Source organism: Corapipo altera, unplaced genomic scaffold, assembly GCF_003945725.1.
Source record: "Corapipo altera isolate COAL_440 unplaced genomic scaffold, ASM394572v1 69, whole genome shotgun sequence".
NCBI classification, from domain to species: Eukaryota; Metazoa; Chordata; class Aves; order Passeriformes; family Pipridae; genus Corapipo; species Corapipo altera.
In genome coordinates, this window is record NW_020884908.1 from 7,084,071 (window position 1) to 7,101,318 (window position 17,248).

Here is a 17,248-nt window from a genome sequence, read left to right on the forward strand (position 1 = left end):
GGATTCAAGAAGATGCCAGGAAAACAGGAGTTTTGCTATGTGGTCAGGTGTGTCAAATGCAAGTGGCAGCTTGGCAACAGGAAGACTCTTCTGTCACGGATATTTAAGCAAGTTATTAAAAAACTTATTCTTGTCCTTTCTGTGAAAAATTGTGGTGAGTAGTTGAGAGACGATTTGTTTATGTTGGCCAACTGCAAACAAAACTTTATCATTTACTTTTTAAAAAACTGGAATCAAACCAAGCAAGGAAATTTAGAAATTTAAAAAAAAAAAATTAAGCTGTTGAAAAGCAGTGAACTTCTCAAACATACAGAGAAAACATATGTTAGTGAGACCTGGTTCTATGCTACATCTGGAAAACTGACATCTACAACAATTAAAATACATTCATCTGTTCCAAAGGAAAAACTAGAATTGATTTGACTATTAGTTATCCTTTTTGTATCACAGTACAAAAGTTGAGGCATTTATTCTTAAGTCCAGAAATTTTCCTGAAAAGGAGGAGTATCCAAATTGCTTTCCTGGAGTTGAGCAGGTAACTGAGTGCCCTCTATGGTAGGGTAATGCTTCATCTGCATGACATGGGGTGACGTATTTGAGGGCCAGGCTTGAGTGTCTAAGCATTCATTAAAACTGTTACAGGGTGATGGAGGAGGATAGCTCCTGAGGATTTTAATGGGATTGCAGGTGTGTGGCAAGTATTATTGGGGACACTATTAAAGGTGCAAGCACCCCACATCAGAAAAGTTTCCTGTACACCTAGACCAGCTCTTGTTCCCCTTTGGCTCGGAATGTGTCTGACACTTGATCCTGGAGCTGTTGAGAGATGGGGTCTTTCTGCTTGTAATCTGTTCCACTTTCTGGTGCAAAGAAGAAAATGCTTTTAATGTGAAATCCACTTGAAAACACACACACACCAAAAAAAGCCCCTACAGCTGTTTGAAAGCTGTTCAGAAGTATGGCATATTAGAAATAGTCCCAGCTGAAATGGATTAGCGGGCAGAGTTCAAGTGAGGAGGTCAAATTTGTAAACTGAATGCAATTTATCTTGTGACACTGCAGTTTATCACATGGTTGCAGAAATAAAGAAATACCACACACATGCACATATTCACACCTAATAATTTAAGAATAACTGGAAAAGGTCTTAAAAGACATTAAAAGGCTTCTGATGACATCATGCTATCTGAGGTAATAAAACAAAGATGGTTAAAGTCAGTTCCAGAATAACTGTAGCCAGAGATGTCTTTATATGCCAGTTTACTATATATTTCATGTCTCAGGAAAAAGAATCCTAGTATTGTATACTAACTGTGTGGGGAGACACTGATAAGATTTTTCCTCCTGTGCATTTCTTTTATTTATTTTAGATTTATATTTACAGAGATTCTTTAATGTCCAGTTTAGCTGCATTTAGAGTACTTCCAAAATGTGTGAAATACTTTGCCCCTTAGAAAACCAAAAGATAACTTCAGGGTGTGACTGTGTAGTTTCCTTGGAGCCTCTTCTTTTGGGAAAGTTATTATTTTCTGAAGGATCAGGAGGCTTCTTTACCTCCTTTTTAAAATGTTCTTCATTACCTAGAGGGTTTCTCATTGAATTTGGATAGCAGATTGTTGGATAGTTGATTTCGTGAGGATATCTGCATTCCCTGCTTCCCTGGTGGCTTCAGATCCTGGTGGCTCAGGATTTCCAAAGCCCGTGGTTTACCAGTGCTGCAGTGTTGGTGATTTTTAATGTGTTGGGACTGCATGTGGTATTTTCCTTGACAGGATGCAAAGCCCATAGAATGAGCTTGTAGAAGCTCATTTAAAGATCATGGAAGATGCTCTTGAAAATCTGGTTATCCTGGGACTTGTAGATTGGATCATGTTGTCTTGAGACAATGCAGCCTATTAATAATAACCTTTAGTCTTGGATATGAATATCATCTAAGGTTGTGCATGTGTGTTCATCAGGCTCTGATGTGAGAATGTATTTGTCTGTCCTTTGAAAGATGTTTGCTAATGTCACCAAAACAGAAAAGGAGATGGGCCTCCTTACGAAGGAGGACTCTGACTGGTGAGCCACTTGGAATTGAAAGATTGGGATAATTTTGCATTTTAGCCACATTTGATGCTAAGTTTAATGACAAGGACATTATTCGAAAGACACTTGAGGTGGTGTAAACTCCAGCAAAAGATGTTAGTGTCACATTAATAATAATTATTTAGAAGTGTGACAAACTCATCTTTAGCAGCCTCTATTAGGCACAATTTCGGAATGAAATTTAAAGTAGAATGTAATTTCTAGATGCAATTAAAAACTTGTCAGAGTGGAGTAGCAGCCTCTTTCTGTCTTATTATGATGGTAAGCACTGTAACGAAGTGGCTCAGCCTGGCACTTTCCTGCCTGCAGCTTAAACATGGGCAATCCCAGTGCAGTGTGTGATGCAGCTGCATTTCTAATGCATTAAACTCTATAGGTTTTGGTGTTTGTTTGTTTGTTTGGTTTTTTGTTTTTGTTGTTGTTGTTGTTGGTTTGGTTTGGTTTTTTTAGTTTTTTTTTAAGGACTTTTTCTTAAACAAGTCCCAGATATATGAGTGCCCCTTATTTCAACCATAATCATTTCAAGATGTGATCCCTGCAGAAAACTATAGAGCTGGTATGTTTGTAACTTTTCCTTATCGTCTCAAGCCAGTTGCTTGTGGGATAGTAACTGGAGATGTAGCCGTCCTTCCAGCATGCTCCCCCAGGCTGCATATTTCTGAACTCCACCTTTGCTTTTGCCTGCTTATCTTTTATATTATTAAGGAATTTGATGCGTGTGAGTAAAACTTCAACAACAGCATTGTCGCTTCTTTGGTTTTAGACCAAACTCATTATACTTTGCTGTTCATGCATCCTTATCCACCACTTCCAGTTACACCAGTATAGATGTAACCCAGGCAGCCCCTGTAATTAGGCCACAGATGGACTTTTTAATTGTGACCATTTAAGAACAAAGATGAATTTCTGTGTTCTCTAGTCTGGTTCTACCACCTTCATTTCTTAGAAAGAAATTTTGCCTCATTTCACATTAACAAACTTTGGGGGTTGGCATTAAGGGGAGACCATGATGAGGCTAAGATAACCATTGTGTGCTAGTCTCCATGTTTTAATCTTGTTATTTCCCACAGGCAGGACATTTAATAGTCAATCTGTGTTTTGTCTTGATTTCTCGGAAGGCTGGCCTTTTCAAAGTAGCTGGTGGTGACTAAGCAGAGAAAGCTCATTTTAAATCAGAATTATTGGACTTAATGTCCCTCAGACCCTCAGCACCAGTGACCATGCTGAGATCATGTCTTAGTTCACATATAGTAGTCTGTTACTTGCAGTGAGATCCCCATAAGATCATCCCTTTGCTGGTGTATTTCCATGGTTCAGGATGCCCTTGGGCTGCAAGCTATGATGGATCTTCATGAGTGCCTCCCCAGCTGAGGTTGACAGCAATACCAAGCTGGGATAGGCACCTTGGAGCTCCTGTTTTTGGTTGCAAGTGTCAGGATAGGGCTTCATGATGGCCTATGGTTCAGCTTGAGGGTTGGGCTTGTCCTGTCACCCATCATGAAGCCAGTTATTTAGATTTTAAAGCAAAATGTTCTGGGAGAGGACAAAAATCTATAACCAAAATGAAAACTAACTGTAGGTTGAACGTATGCACAGGAGAAAGGTCTCATTAACTCCTTTTTATAAGAACATTTTAAAAGTCCCTCAAAACTTTGGCTTGACTTAGCATGGAAAAAATGAAGTCAGTATGTCCCAAGTTTCGATGCTGGTATCTGGTGGGAATTTTTTTTGTGTGTGTGTGTGTTGTTTTGGTAAAGATTGGAAGAGTTCTAGGTTTGTGCAGTGCTATGCATTTTATGGCACGTTTAAATGCCTATAACATAATTCGCTTTACCATCAGAAGGCATAAATGTCAGCCTATTGACACATTATAAAGACACAAATGGAATGTAGCCTGGCAGACTGGTGCTGGTTTTGAGGTTTAATAGTACATCTGTATCATTTATCCCAGTGGGAAATAACACAGGATGTTGCCTTGTAATTTTTTACTACTGTATAATAAAATGTAACCACAATAAATGGTGTCTAAGCAAGTAATGCAGCAGATTCTGGATTTTGTCCAGTGTGTCTTTAGCACTTATTTTAGGTTAGCCTTGCCCCCCCCCAAGTTTAGACAACATGCAATTTTCAGTGGATAAAAATTGAATGTGAATCTCTTTAATGCGTTACATTCATATCTATGAAGAGACCCTCCTATGCATTCCACCTCATAATTGGCTGGTGTTAGCAGTGTACTGATTCATTCTTCTTTAAATCACTCATATCCAAAGTTGAACTGTCCTTGAAAGGGTCTGTTCTGCATTTTTGCACTTCAAGAGTGTCTTTGCTGGTTGATTGCTTTCCCAAATGTCCTCACAGTGATACGGTGTTATGTGCAAGTAGGCTTTTAATAAAAACTCGAGCAATGATATTTCAGGGAAGTGTTATCAGACCCGTGCAAATCGAGAGCAGGGATTCAGTCTGTTTATGTTGGTTGAATTTAACTTATGGTATATTCCCTAGTGAATGCTAATGGGGCATCTTACATACCTTTGAGCATGCTTGGAAGGTGTTGTGTCCTGCCGGGTGCTGGTCCTTCCCTGGCTTCAGTGTCTGGGCTGTCACATCGCTGCGGGATATGATTTTCTTATTAAAGCCACGAGAAGTCTGAGAAAGGAGTCGGCACCCAGTTAGGCACTTCTGCAGGGGCCTGATAATGCAGAAGGGCTCTCTGGTTGCTTTCTAACATCTGTCCTGCAATGTTCCAAGTGAAGAAAAATGTGAAAACATTATTCTGTGCGTATGAGAGTGCTGCACATTTGTAAAAAGACAATTAACATAGAAATGAGGGAGGCTTTTGATTCATCAAGTAGATTCAACAGACTGTGTCATTTCCTTGATTTTCATTTTAATTAGGATTAATCAGTTTTATCTCCTAAGGTCTTTGCAGAGAATTTACACGAAACAGAAGACTTTGGTCAGCAGTGTGCCAGTGTAATAGCCCCTACTTGAAGAAATCCAGCTGTGGCACGTATAGCCAGGATTAGATTTGGCAGGACTCCAGGCTCCCCTCTCCTCTCTCATTAAATGCCTTACTGTTGCAGGGAACTCTCTGGATCTTCCAATACCAGATCCTGGGCTTCACATAGCTACCTGGTGGTTGCTTCAGAAACCACTTGGAACCAGTATATTGCTTGAGAAAAAAACAAACCCTGGGATGCCAGCTCGAAATAATGGCTGCTTTCTGCTTCAAAGACAGGCGCAAAAAATCTTGCTTAACCCCAGCACCCGTTGGTCCCGACAGCTGGGAGCTAGAACTGGTTGAGACAAAATGATGCTGACCTTTTTCTCCTCAAACTCAATATATTTAACAGAAGCTTATGGGTTTGGATGGAGTTTCAGATCTGTCAGAAGTGGAGGGTGAGGGAAAGGAGCCAGGTAGTTATGCAGGAAGGAGAGCAGCATGCCAGTGGCCTCGTAGGGGAAGTGGCAAGGTTTAAGTGTGTGTTCTGCATCATGCACAGCAGGAGCATGACTTCAGCATGCCTTAGGTGAGTGTTACTGTTTTAGCGTTGGGCTATATTCTCTGTCTTTTTTTTCTTTCTCATTTTTTTGCATATTTTTAGAAGTTTCTTATCCCACTGAGAAAAAAAAAATCTTTGAAAACTGTTACAAAACCAAATGCATCTTTCTCGTTTAGTTATTAGACGTATTTCTGAGCGTATAAATTTCATCATGGAAATTAAAGTAATTTGCAAACATTATGAGCATTTTATTACGATTGTTTTTCAGTACCTAAAATAGATGTCTTGCTACGAAAACTTCCATATAATGTGTAAGTGAAAATTTAGCTTTGCAGTTTGTTTCCTTAGTGGAGAAGACGTAATTGTTCCAGAATATTTGAAGTGTAAATGTCTTTCCTGTTAATTGTAGGTGAACAATACTTCATCCATATGGGTCCTACAACAGTAAATATCAAGTGTAGGCTTTAAGCATCTTGTATGCTCAATAGCTTTGAAAGCCATTAAGCATAGGAACAAGAATAAAATGGAGACAGAAGGCAAAAAATGCTGAAGGGAAAATCCTACTGAAAGCTCACAAAGCATTTTCAAGCTTACAGAAATGACCTGCTCTGTTCCTGTTACACAGAAGTGTTAAAATGAGAGCAGGCGACCCCTCTCCCCCAAATCATTCATCTGTTATGTCTGCAATGTATTTAGACTGAATCCTTTCCCAGATGCTGCGGATCTGTCTGTTCCAGGGGAAATTAATGGGATTTTACCATTTGCTTTGAGGAAAAGAGGACTGGACTTTCTCCTGCTGTCTTTGGCAGGAAGGAGTGAGGAGCTTTTCTGTCTACTCTCTTTAAATATTGCGTCTTTTTAAGCTTTTTTTGCCAGATAGCCTAATTTCTGTTACTGCAATACACCATGTTGGAAGATTGCAGAGGTTAATGTATAGCACTGTGATACACAACCATAATGGTAGACTCTAATGTTTTTTAAATGGTAAACCAAAGGCATTCGTAATATGAGTTGTAGTGAATTGCTTGCAGTTCTTGCCAGAGATTAGTTTAGCAATGCTTTTAATATTTTATGCACTGAAGTTGTTTGCAAAGACTAAAAGCTTCACTCTCTTTACACACTCATGCTTTGTGCTGTCGCTGTACAAAGCACAACAGAACCACTCTCTTCCTGATGAATTGTCTGTCAAGAAGTTTTATCAAATTACAGTTATACTGCCTTGGAAAGATTTTTCTAGTAATCAGTGAAAATTAAATCAGATTTATGGTGTCATAACTGGGCCAGGGAGTTAGAAATCTAACCTTTTGTAATATCACAGGTTGCACATTAATGTTTTAAATATCTAAAACACATATGAATGACGTAGGAGATTTTTATTTTAAATGTTACTGTAGAGATTTGACGATACATAATCCCATTAAAACAGAAGAGTACAAGATAAAACGATCCATTTGCAATTATAATTAAGCATATTGAGATTGACCATTCTTTAAAAAATTGGAAGTGCAAGGTTGAGAAGGGTGCTTGAGCAATCACTCTTTGTTGAAAGCATTGATGGAAGAATAAAAAAATTAAAGGGGATTGATTTGTCAGTAATCTGCACGGAAAAGTATGGGAAGCATTTCTTCAGAAGGTGAGGGGAAAGTAACTCTTTTGCTGTCATGGTTAGCTTTGCTTGGAGAGTCACCACAAGAAGACATGATCAAAAATGGAACAGCAAGTAACACTGTGAACTGTTTCACCTGCTCTTGACACTTGGTAAATAAAGTATATTAGTTGAACAGCTTAGTATTGGAGAGTCAGCACAGTCTCAGGAGTGCTCTAGAGAAGTAGGGTTTTCTTCTAGCTCTGTCAGAGACCTGCTGTTTGACCTTGAGCAATAATTTTTTGTCTCTGTGTCTTCCTGCTACTCCTTGATTTCCTTGTCTTTTTGGAGGATGAGCTCTTCAGGAGAGAGATTTCTTTGCATTGTGTTCTGTGAACAATGAAGTCTGAGCCTTGCCGAAGCCTCTAGGGACATCTCTAACAGAAATTATAATTGTTAGCTTTAATCACTTTCATCAAAAGAGCGTGGTAATGGAGGATGGCAGTGTGGAGGATTTGGAGAAATCTGTAGGGTGCATGTTAATTAAGTCACTGTAGGTGAAAGTTGCTGATTTAGTTTCATCAGGCTGATGCAGAGATGCTAATGTCTGGGAGTGATGCAGTGCTGCTCCACATGGGTATGCATCTCCAAAAGCACGAGGCTGGGTGCTCACTCCTCTGCTTAACAGAGTCAGAAGTGAGGTGCTTGGTACATTTTAACAAACAAGGCTTTTTCAGAAGGTTGCCTAAAACTTCATGTGCTTTTTTGTGGGTCCCTTTGTTGTGAGTGTTTACAACTGAAATTGTATTGCTTGGCTTTTTGTGGTGAAGACAGCTGCTTGAGGGTGAGCCATCCCATCTTGATGGATTCTCCTCCCAGCCTTTGCTGTTGCCAAACAGAAAGTGTTTATTGTTGCTCTCCTTATTAGTAGCTTGTTTGGGATGAAGGTGCAGCAGCATGCCAGTTTGCAGATTAATTGCCCTTCTTGTGACATCTAGTGATGCAGAACAATATGCCCTTGTCCTACTTGGGTGGATATATTACTCACCATAGCAGAGGATTTAGAAATATTTAGCCACATGAACACCAGAAGCCATGTTAGTAAGAGTGGGCTATGTTGAAGTATCTGCATTACTCACTGAGCAGTAGTCTTGGCAGGTAGAGCTCCAGGGTAATACAGGATGAAGCAAGGGAGAGAAGCCACTTAACCAAATTGTCCAGGCAAAGTATGACCAGGGAAGAACTTGGGAAGAAAGAAATACTTTCTGAGAAATACTGTAGATTTGCGGGGGAAGCAGGTTAGTTGAGTGGTGTGGAAAGTAGTAAAAGAAGATCAAAACAAGATTCCCTTGCTCACGGGGCAGGTGGTGTACTGCTGTGAGTGTTAGTAGGTGTCAAAGGTAAAGCAATGTCTCTTTCTTTAGTGTGTTTATTCTCTCTTTTGGGGCTAATGCCAAATCCCTGCAGTTCCTGCAGTGAACCCACTGGCATTGAGCACTGACTCTCTAGCAAGTATTTTGCAAGATCTTTGCTCTGAAGAAATCCCTGTATAGTTCCCTTCTTATTTTAATAAGAAGAAGAATTCCCCAATCTGCATTTGAAATCTGCATAGAAATAGCACATGGCAGAGGCCAACTCAAGGTTATACATTTGACATTTGGGAAGGGAAGGCAAGAAAAATTTACCAGTCAGTACACTCACATTATGATAAAATAAAGTTGAGCTGGGAGGAGAGCACGTTCTGAATCCTAAAATGGCACAGAAGATCCATAAACCACTGTATGTTGTGTTATCTCTAGCCCTTTACGCTCCAAGCAGAAGTTAGATGTAAGGTATCATAAATGAAACAAAGATCTTGTTTTAATTTCATTTAAAAAGCCATTGTAAGGTAATGAGGTAACAAACATTAACTTCTTCAAACTAGGCAAACTACAATTTCTCTGCTCTGTACTGCTCTGATTACATAAGAATTATTCTCCAAAAGCTTCTTGGAACCCAGTGAAGGTTTTGCTATAAAACACAAGTGGCGTAGTCTAAACAAGTGTCATTTTTCCTAGAATTAAAGTATATGGATGCCCTTATGAGATGTTACCTTCTCTGCTCTACACTTGTAAAAGTGTTTTTTTCCTACTGAAACTGTATATATATATATGATCAAAATCCAAGGCTGAAAATGGGTATGTCTCTACATATAGAGACTTTTTCACTTCTATGGGGAGAAGTAATAGCTGGTCTTACCCTGAGTTTGCCTGTAAATTTCTTAGATGATCTGAAATCTGTTTATTGCTTACAGAGGCAATTTTGCTGACAGGTAACCTGGAATAGGTCTCTTTTTCCTCCAGAATATCCATACTCGCCTATTACAGAGAAATCACTTGAAAAGCAGCATGCATGCTGGACTCTCAAGCCTTGTTTTAAGTTTTAATTTACTTGTCTGACTTCCAAAGTTACTGAATGCAAGCAATAGCTTCTTTAGTACATAAATAATATGAATTATGTGTTAGAGACCGATGCCTCTATGTCCTCCTTCTCGTACTCTCAGGGAAGTAATTGCCAAGGAGTGCTTAGAGTTGGGGTGCAACTTCCCTTTTTTGCCATTGAAAATTAAAGTAAGACTGTTCTGGATTAGCTAAGATGTGAAAATGGAGCCCTAGGACCATTTCTTAGTCTGCAACTTTTTTAAGGTGTAGGATGGTCCAGTGTGTGAGACCATGGCAGCAGGGTGAAAGCTGTGCTACAACCCTGGTTGGGAAAGGCTTGGGGACCCACTGCTGCAATTGGAATAACTGGCCCCAGTTTAACACTGGATCCTATTTTAGTAAATCTTTGAAGTTTTTTTTTTCCATTTTAATACACTACTTAAAAATCAAATGACCTGTGTCGTCCCCTACAGGTTGCAGAAAATGAACTGGGCTTATAGTTAATGTAGGAAGCAAAATTTTAGGCATGCCGTTTCCCTTGCATGGGTTTTTAATTTTGTTTTCTAACAGTTTCATTGGGATGGGATGAGGTCCTGGAGTCTTATACCACCCAGCCTGACTCTGACAAGGCTGATTCTCACTGAAGTTTCCTCTGTAGCAATCTCAACTGTGAGGAGCAATTGTTCATGTGTAATTAATCCTAATAAAACCAACATTTCCAGGAGGCTGACCTGGATCCATCCATTTCATGGTTTTGTCAATTAATGTTACATTTAGCATCTAACACTATAATTAGAAGAAAATACTGAAGATGTAAAGGGACAGAGGAATTTTAAGTTGTAAACTGCTGAGGAACAGAAATTATTATCCTTGCAATCATAATTTATTTTACCTTCTCTTCTTTCAAACTAGATATTTCTTTATTATTCTGATGCAGCAACCTCTAAAAATCGCTGATAAATCCTCTAGTATAACAGTAGTTTATCCAGATCACGTTGGAGTCTGTTACGGTGAAGAGATACTCATATACCTGCATGTGTGTTTGATAACTAGTTGTATCTTTAGGGTTTTTTTTTATTATTGGTAGTGATACTGTCCACTGATTTTTCATCCAGGCATTGTTGGTTATGTGTTAGTACTGTCTTCCCATACAGAAATATGTCATAGAGATTAAAAATTCTTACAGGCTTTTCAAAATCAGATCTGTTGACCAAAACCGGTTGATCATTGATGAATCCTCTACTGAATGTATAGGAGAAAGTTCATGAGTGCCTAATAAGTCCTCAGAGGTGAATATAAACATTTTAAAATTTGTTTCTTTTTCTCTTTTTTTTCCAGAAATGTCGAATACGGTACTCTGCAAAAAATAGCGTGTGGATTTCTAGCACCTGAAGAACAAGAGAAGGTAATTACTGGACCATATAGTCTAGCCTCATTGCCTCATTTGTTTGCTGTGCTAAAATATTTAGACTTGATCGCGTTCCATGAGCCCACAGCACTGTCTCTGCATATGGGTTTTGTGTATTTTCAGTTATGCAGGTGCAGTTGTTTCTTGAGAATATTCCTTTATGTAAAGGGAATGGGGGAACAAAAGCAGCAGAGCATGAAAATGCTGAAGTGAATGTTAGGGAAGAGCACACTGTGGATTTTTTCGGTGCATGTAGAAGTGAAAAGGGTAAAAGAGGGCTGTGGACTTTTGAGTATTTGCAAGACTGCGTAGTGCAGCCTTGCAGTGTGCTGGGCAAGTATTGAAGGAGGCTCAGTGTTCATCAGTCTTACAGCAGCCTCCTCATGTTTCAGTGACCGAGTAACTTGTGGGGCAGTGAACCCTGCTCCAGAGGTTGTGAGCTCCTGTACTGCCTGTAAGCCTGCCTCTTGCAATCGAGTTTCTCGATCCTCTTGGGTTGTGACATTTTGTTTGGGCAACGCAGCTCGACAGGGCTGTAGCTCAGTTGCTGGTGTTAAACAAAATGCTGTTCATCAAACTTTCATGAGACACTTTGCCAGGGGCTGCGTCTTGAAAGACTAGGCTCCAAAAAGCAGTAAGGAAACCTGTGCTGCTCCATACTGCTGCTGTCTTCTGTACCTTCTTCTGCCTTCTTTCCAAGGCTGAAAGGGGAGCACCCCTATAGGACCCCGTGGTTTTGCACTTTGCTCTTTGCTAGAGACAAGTGATGTAAAAGCTGGATAAGAAGGGCATGGCCACGCTGAGTAGTGGCAGTCTTGCTTCAACTGGTGCATCCTTTCATCTGTACGGTGATCCAGAAGGGGAATCAGGAACCTACCTCTGCTTTAAAGCCTGTGTAGGGCTTCATTGTTACTATGGTTAAGCTAGAGGAGTTGACATGAGCTGAGCCTTTCAGTAAATTTTTATATTAATTAATGTAATAACTTCAGAGTGAGATATATGTACATACCACAGTATGAAGAGCACAAGATTATATATAATGTGAAGGTCTGTACATTTGAGTATAGCAAAGCAAGCATAGTGAGATTTAAAAACATGGATGTGAAGAGGCAGAGAGATAGCAGATGTTGCCAGGGTCAGGAAAGTTTCTGTACGAACACGTGACATGTTCTTACGAGATGCTTTATTTCATTGCTTGGGTTTGAGAAATGCATGTGAGTGACATCTTGTGTTCACTACATCTGCAGTGTCATTCTGCCAATAATTAGCATGTGCGTTTTAGAGGCAGTATGAAGCCAAGATGACAAATGCAAACAAATCATAGGATGGAACAATTCTGCCTTCTTCATGTATGAGTGTTACAATTTGCTGAAAGTCCATCTTCCCACCCTACAAATGGAAGTGTCATTTCAAGAAGCCTGTTGAAAAACACTGAAGGGACCTAAACTTGCAACTTGTGTGGAACCTTCTGTATTTTTTTCTTGGTGGTCTCTGCACGCATCAGTTTATTGCAGAGTTATGGCAGGAGAGGAAAAATAGCAGAGAGAGGAAGAAGCTCTCTGAGCAAATAAATGCTTGATCAAAGTGCATTAAACTTTTAGATAACCACATTCTCCTGTAATTTCGGCTCACAGTGTTGTGAACTACCTTTCATGTGCTAACAAATGGCGTTCATTTTGTTGGATACTTCTATTTGGATTTACAGTGCCATTTAAAACTCCGTAAAGCTTTCTGTCACCGTCACCAGCTGTGGTGATTGCCATCACTGCTGTGGGGCTGTCGTGTTTGGGCACTTAATGTGTACGGGAGATGTGGAATAACTTTAGTGGGGAGTCAGACAGTTCAGTGCTCTGAGTATGTCAGTTTATCCTTGTCAAAAGTAAAGATTGGAAAATCAGATTTCTTTAAAATAAGAATTTCCGAAGAGGAATTATGGAAAGGTGGTGGTTTATACCTTTCTCTGTCTCAAGATATTGCAGATTACAGTATGCCATAATGCGTTTTGGCAGAGAGGAAGACTCTGCCACACTGTTGAGTTTCACTGGTATTTCACTGGTTTTTTATAAGAAGATGAAATATTAGTCTAAGTTATCTGTGCAATTTAAAATTATCTTTACACATTCAGTAATTTCTGTGTATTTATGCTTTTGGTACTGTTGTAAAGAGATTTAAAAACCCCCAGTATTTCTTTTTTTCAAGGAGGTTAAAAACATCCCCAGATTCTTCATGGCTAAGTGCTTTAAAAGGCCTTGAAGCACAACTACCTGTGCTTTTTCAGTGTGGCTCAAACATGAGAATTATTCCCACTGGGTGTCTTGATAGCTATAGATATCGTTTTAAAGTTTAAGCATAACCAATATTGTAAGCAGATAAAGGTGTATCTATAGCAAAAACGTGGCCACTCATTTTGTATTTGATCTCCTGTTCTCTGAGGTCAGGTTGCACACATTTTTTTTTCATCCCATGAACAGGATCCCGCAGTCATTTCGCTCTGGCAGCTGTATGAGCAGAGCAACCATGAGCTCTTTCACTGCTCCAGACTGCAGCGCCATCCTTTTGTTTGGTGCTGCATAGGACTGGGTTACAGTGGCCGGGCTAGGGACGTGTCAGATGTTTTTCACTGTATTGAGAGACTGTAGCTGATCTGCGCATGAGTCGGCCCCTAGGAAAGGCTTTGCCCCAACTTATGGGAGCAGTGACCTTGATGGGGGTGTTCAGCCCCATGCAGTGGGGGCTTTTTGCAGGTTGAGTGGGTTTCATGCTGTGCTGCTGTTGGCATCAGCGTGCGGGGTCCAGTGTTTCAGAAATTGAGACTGTGCTTTTATTCCCTGCGTGGCCAGACTGAAGGAAGAGATCCCAAGGCTCAAGGGCATGAGAAGCACTCTCTTCTTTTGTTCTCAGTGTCTTTTTTTTTTTTTCTTTTAACTGGCTGGCCATGACATTAAGATTTCTAATTAATTTAGAAACCACAGGCAGTTGAAGGGAGTGAGCAATGTAATAACTGGGCCATGGGGCAGAGTAAAAGCACATCAATTATTCAGGCAGTTGCTGCTGCTTATTCCCTTCCCGGAGCTGGGCTGGCTGTCAGTGTGTGTCAGTGATGCCGCTTATGCCCTTCAGAATTTACATGCATAAATAGCGGCCTTTTAAAATCTGCATGAGGATAACTTTAGTGTTTTCGATGATAGCTGCCAGCAGCATGCTGTGCCTCACAAGCACTGGGGGCTTCAACCAGTATTTTGGGTGCCTAGTTCAAAACTGAGACCCTGTCAGGCACATATACCAGGAGCCTCTGCTGCGGAGAAGTTTCTGCTCAAAGAGATTGAGGGGCAGACTGAGCCATGGGAGGAAAGAAACAAACAGTCCTGCTTTAAAATTCACGTGGTTTCTGAAAAGGTTTCACTTCTCTGGGCAAGTGAAGTTCAGGTGAATGCATCATCCCCTCCTACTATTTCCATGCCATTGGAAAGTTCTAAATTGAGGAAGTTTTTCTGACTGCCAAGGTCTAGATTCATGGGACTGTGGTGATTGCCTTACATGGGTGCACCACAGGATCTCATGTTTGGGATGCCACAGGGAGCAACACTAATTTCTGCATTGAACCAGCAAGGGGACTGAATACTGGGGGATCTGTTGGATTTTTCTGCTGTGGACTGTAAGGAGATGACAAAGCCTTATTTTTCTCTCTGGTTGGCATAGTTATCCCTACTGCTGGAGGCAGCTACCTTGCTTTTTACAAAGTGAACTAATCTGTGAAGGCAACAAAATAAAATGAGCCTTGCTTAATTATGTGTTGTGCTGGTGAAATGACCAGCTTGGGTTTGGAAAATGCTGGCTGTAATTAATGGTGAAAGGCTTTTTCTCTCATCTGTGTAGCCATTATGAATCACTTCTCCCCACGGAAATTTTTAAATCTGTCTCAGTGGGGAGCCAGTGAAGGAACAGGTAAAATGGATTTGCTTTAATAGCTGCAGTTGTAACTTAAACACTTGAAATGATATTAAGCATCTTTCTCCATTAGCATTTCATGTTGATCCTGATGATATACCAGCAGAGGCTAAGACAGGATCAGCGTTCATTAAATGGAAGAAACTAAACTCTGTAGACAAATGCTTTGGCTAAATGGGGCCTTCATTGCACTGAGAACAAGAATGCAATTAGCTGAAATGTTTGTTTACAAAATCTAATTCCTGGGGAGTATCTTCTCAGATTGCCGCTTACATCTCTTGGGCTGGTTTTGTTGCCAAGGCTTGCAGGTTGATGGGTTTTGCAAAGCTTGATTGTAGCACATATATAACAGATGGGTCAAACTTTGCATGATAAAACTGAACCCAAGTGAAGAGCCGGAGCTAAACTGCAGGTGTGCCAGAGTTTTATTTGTGCATTCCTCACATCTATTTTACAGTTTGCAGTTAAGTGCAATTAATAATAATTATTAGATATTCCAGATGCTAAACAGTGTAGGCTGAAGAGAAGCTGGAAATTGTGTAACACTGAGTGCTGTTACTGCTATCCTCCTGTCCCTCACCTGGAACCTAGACCATGGGAATCACAAATGGGTTGCTGCTGGGTGAGGATGCATGTCTTTCAGGGTACCCGTATGAAGAACCTTGTTGTCCTGGTTGGTTGAGAAACGTGGACACCCTCAGAAGGTGATTTTGCCCATCCACAATGTGAGTCGTGCTCCGGAAATGCTACTTCTCTTCAGGTTACAGAAACAGCCAATGGGAGACGAAACTGCTGCCATCCAGATATTAGAGTCGATTTTGTCACTGCATAGGATTTGTGGAGTGTGAAGGATCAGGCATTTCAAGCCTGTGTTGACACCAACAAAACAGCGTGTACTAATTTTAAGTGTGTAATAAAACATTGTGTTGCATTCTTGGATATAGTGTGGCAGTATTTGTTAGATCAATTTTTTTCAGTCTGTATGGTGGCTTTGCTTTCCTTGCAGTTATTTCTTGTGGCTTCCTTGGAAATGAATAGTGTCTGCACTTACCCATTGTCTGGTGGCAAACATGAATCAGTTACCAGAATAATACATTTTCTTCCCTATTTGCTGAATACAACATGTGAATAAAGTAGTCAGTGTAATCTGTTTGGTGATGGCCTATAGTCATGTTAAATGATGGTGAACAGACTAATGAAGACCATCCTGTTGATGGATAAGGGCTACAATTTACCAATCCTGAAGTAATTGAAATAAAGCAAAGTTGCTTTTGCGTAATCTGCAGAGTGGTAACCAATGCACAGGTATGTCCACGTGTGCTGTACCAAGCAGAGCAGCAAAGCCAGGGAGTGAGGTCTGGACCTCTGTGGGAGTTCAGGATGGGATGGGACTGCTGCAGAGGTTCCTTACGTGGTTGCAAGAGGTAAAGTCTCAAAGTCTTTCAGATACCTTAGCTTTGACTTGTTACTTGGGCTCGTTGCAGTGTTGTGGGTCTTGCTGCCTCCTCCCCTGTAAAAGATGCTTCCCAGCAGTGCTTCTCCTTCAGGCAGCGAAAAGGGAATTGCAGGAGTCGGTGCAGGGGCTTGCTCCTTGAGAGGCACTGCTCAGGAGATCCCTTGGGATTCTATGCTAATAGAGCATTTAAACACTTCTTTTTCAATGTCAGCATTGGAAATGACAAATGCTTTCCTTAATTTGAGAGAAGTGTGCCTGATATTACATGCTTATATATGCCTGAGAGTCTATTCTCAAGACAGTACATGGGCATATCTTCTGTGAAAGCTAATTGCACTATTAGGAGGAGATCCTGCTAACTTAATAAGTTACATTTATTTGTGTCTTAAAGGATTTTTTGCTGAGGTGAAAGAAATCCTGAATGATGCCAAGTTTTATTGGGAGCGTATTGTTCTTCACTGTCCCTTCCTCTCTCCCCATGTCAAAACTGTTCTGGAAATTGAAAATATTTCATAAGATCAAGGCACACCAGTGTAATTGAAGGCATTAAGAGAGCTGTAGGGGAATTCATCCTGCAGATGACTTGAGGCTGAGTTTTTTTCCTGTGGGATAGTCAGTAGGAAGCAGCATTGCTGACAGGGCCATATACATTAAAAGTATAGAAAATGTAGGTGAGTGGAAAGAACTGTGGCCAATGTATCTCCCTTTGACCCTGCTCTGACCTGACTTTAGCACCACTCCAGGTGCTGTCAAGATTTTGGGGCAGATCAAGGGATTTATTGCCTGGGCCTGCCTTGGGATGGAGGACCGGACTTGGGGCCAGGTATCTACCCCTTCCCC

General features: G+C 40.5%; 1 protein-coding gene across 24 annotated transcripts in view; it reads left to right on the top strand.

Annotated features, from left to right (window-relative positions):
- ADGRL3 (adhesion G protein-coupled receptor L3) overlaps positions 1 to 17,248 on the top strand; it is a 514,107-nt gene that overhangs the window by 81,264 nt on the left and 415,595 nt on the right. For all 24 annotated transcript variants that reach the window (XM_027652756.1, XM_027652761.1, XM_027652740.1 and 21 more), the window contains exon 2: positions 10,935 to 11,001. The gene's annotated coding sequence lies outside the window, so the exon portion shown is untranslated. The remainder of the gene's footprint in view (positions 1 to 10,934; positions 11,002 to 17,248) is intronic.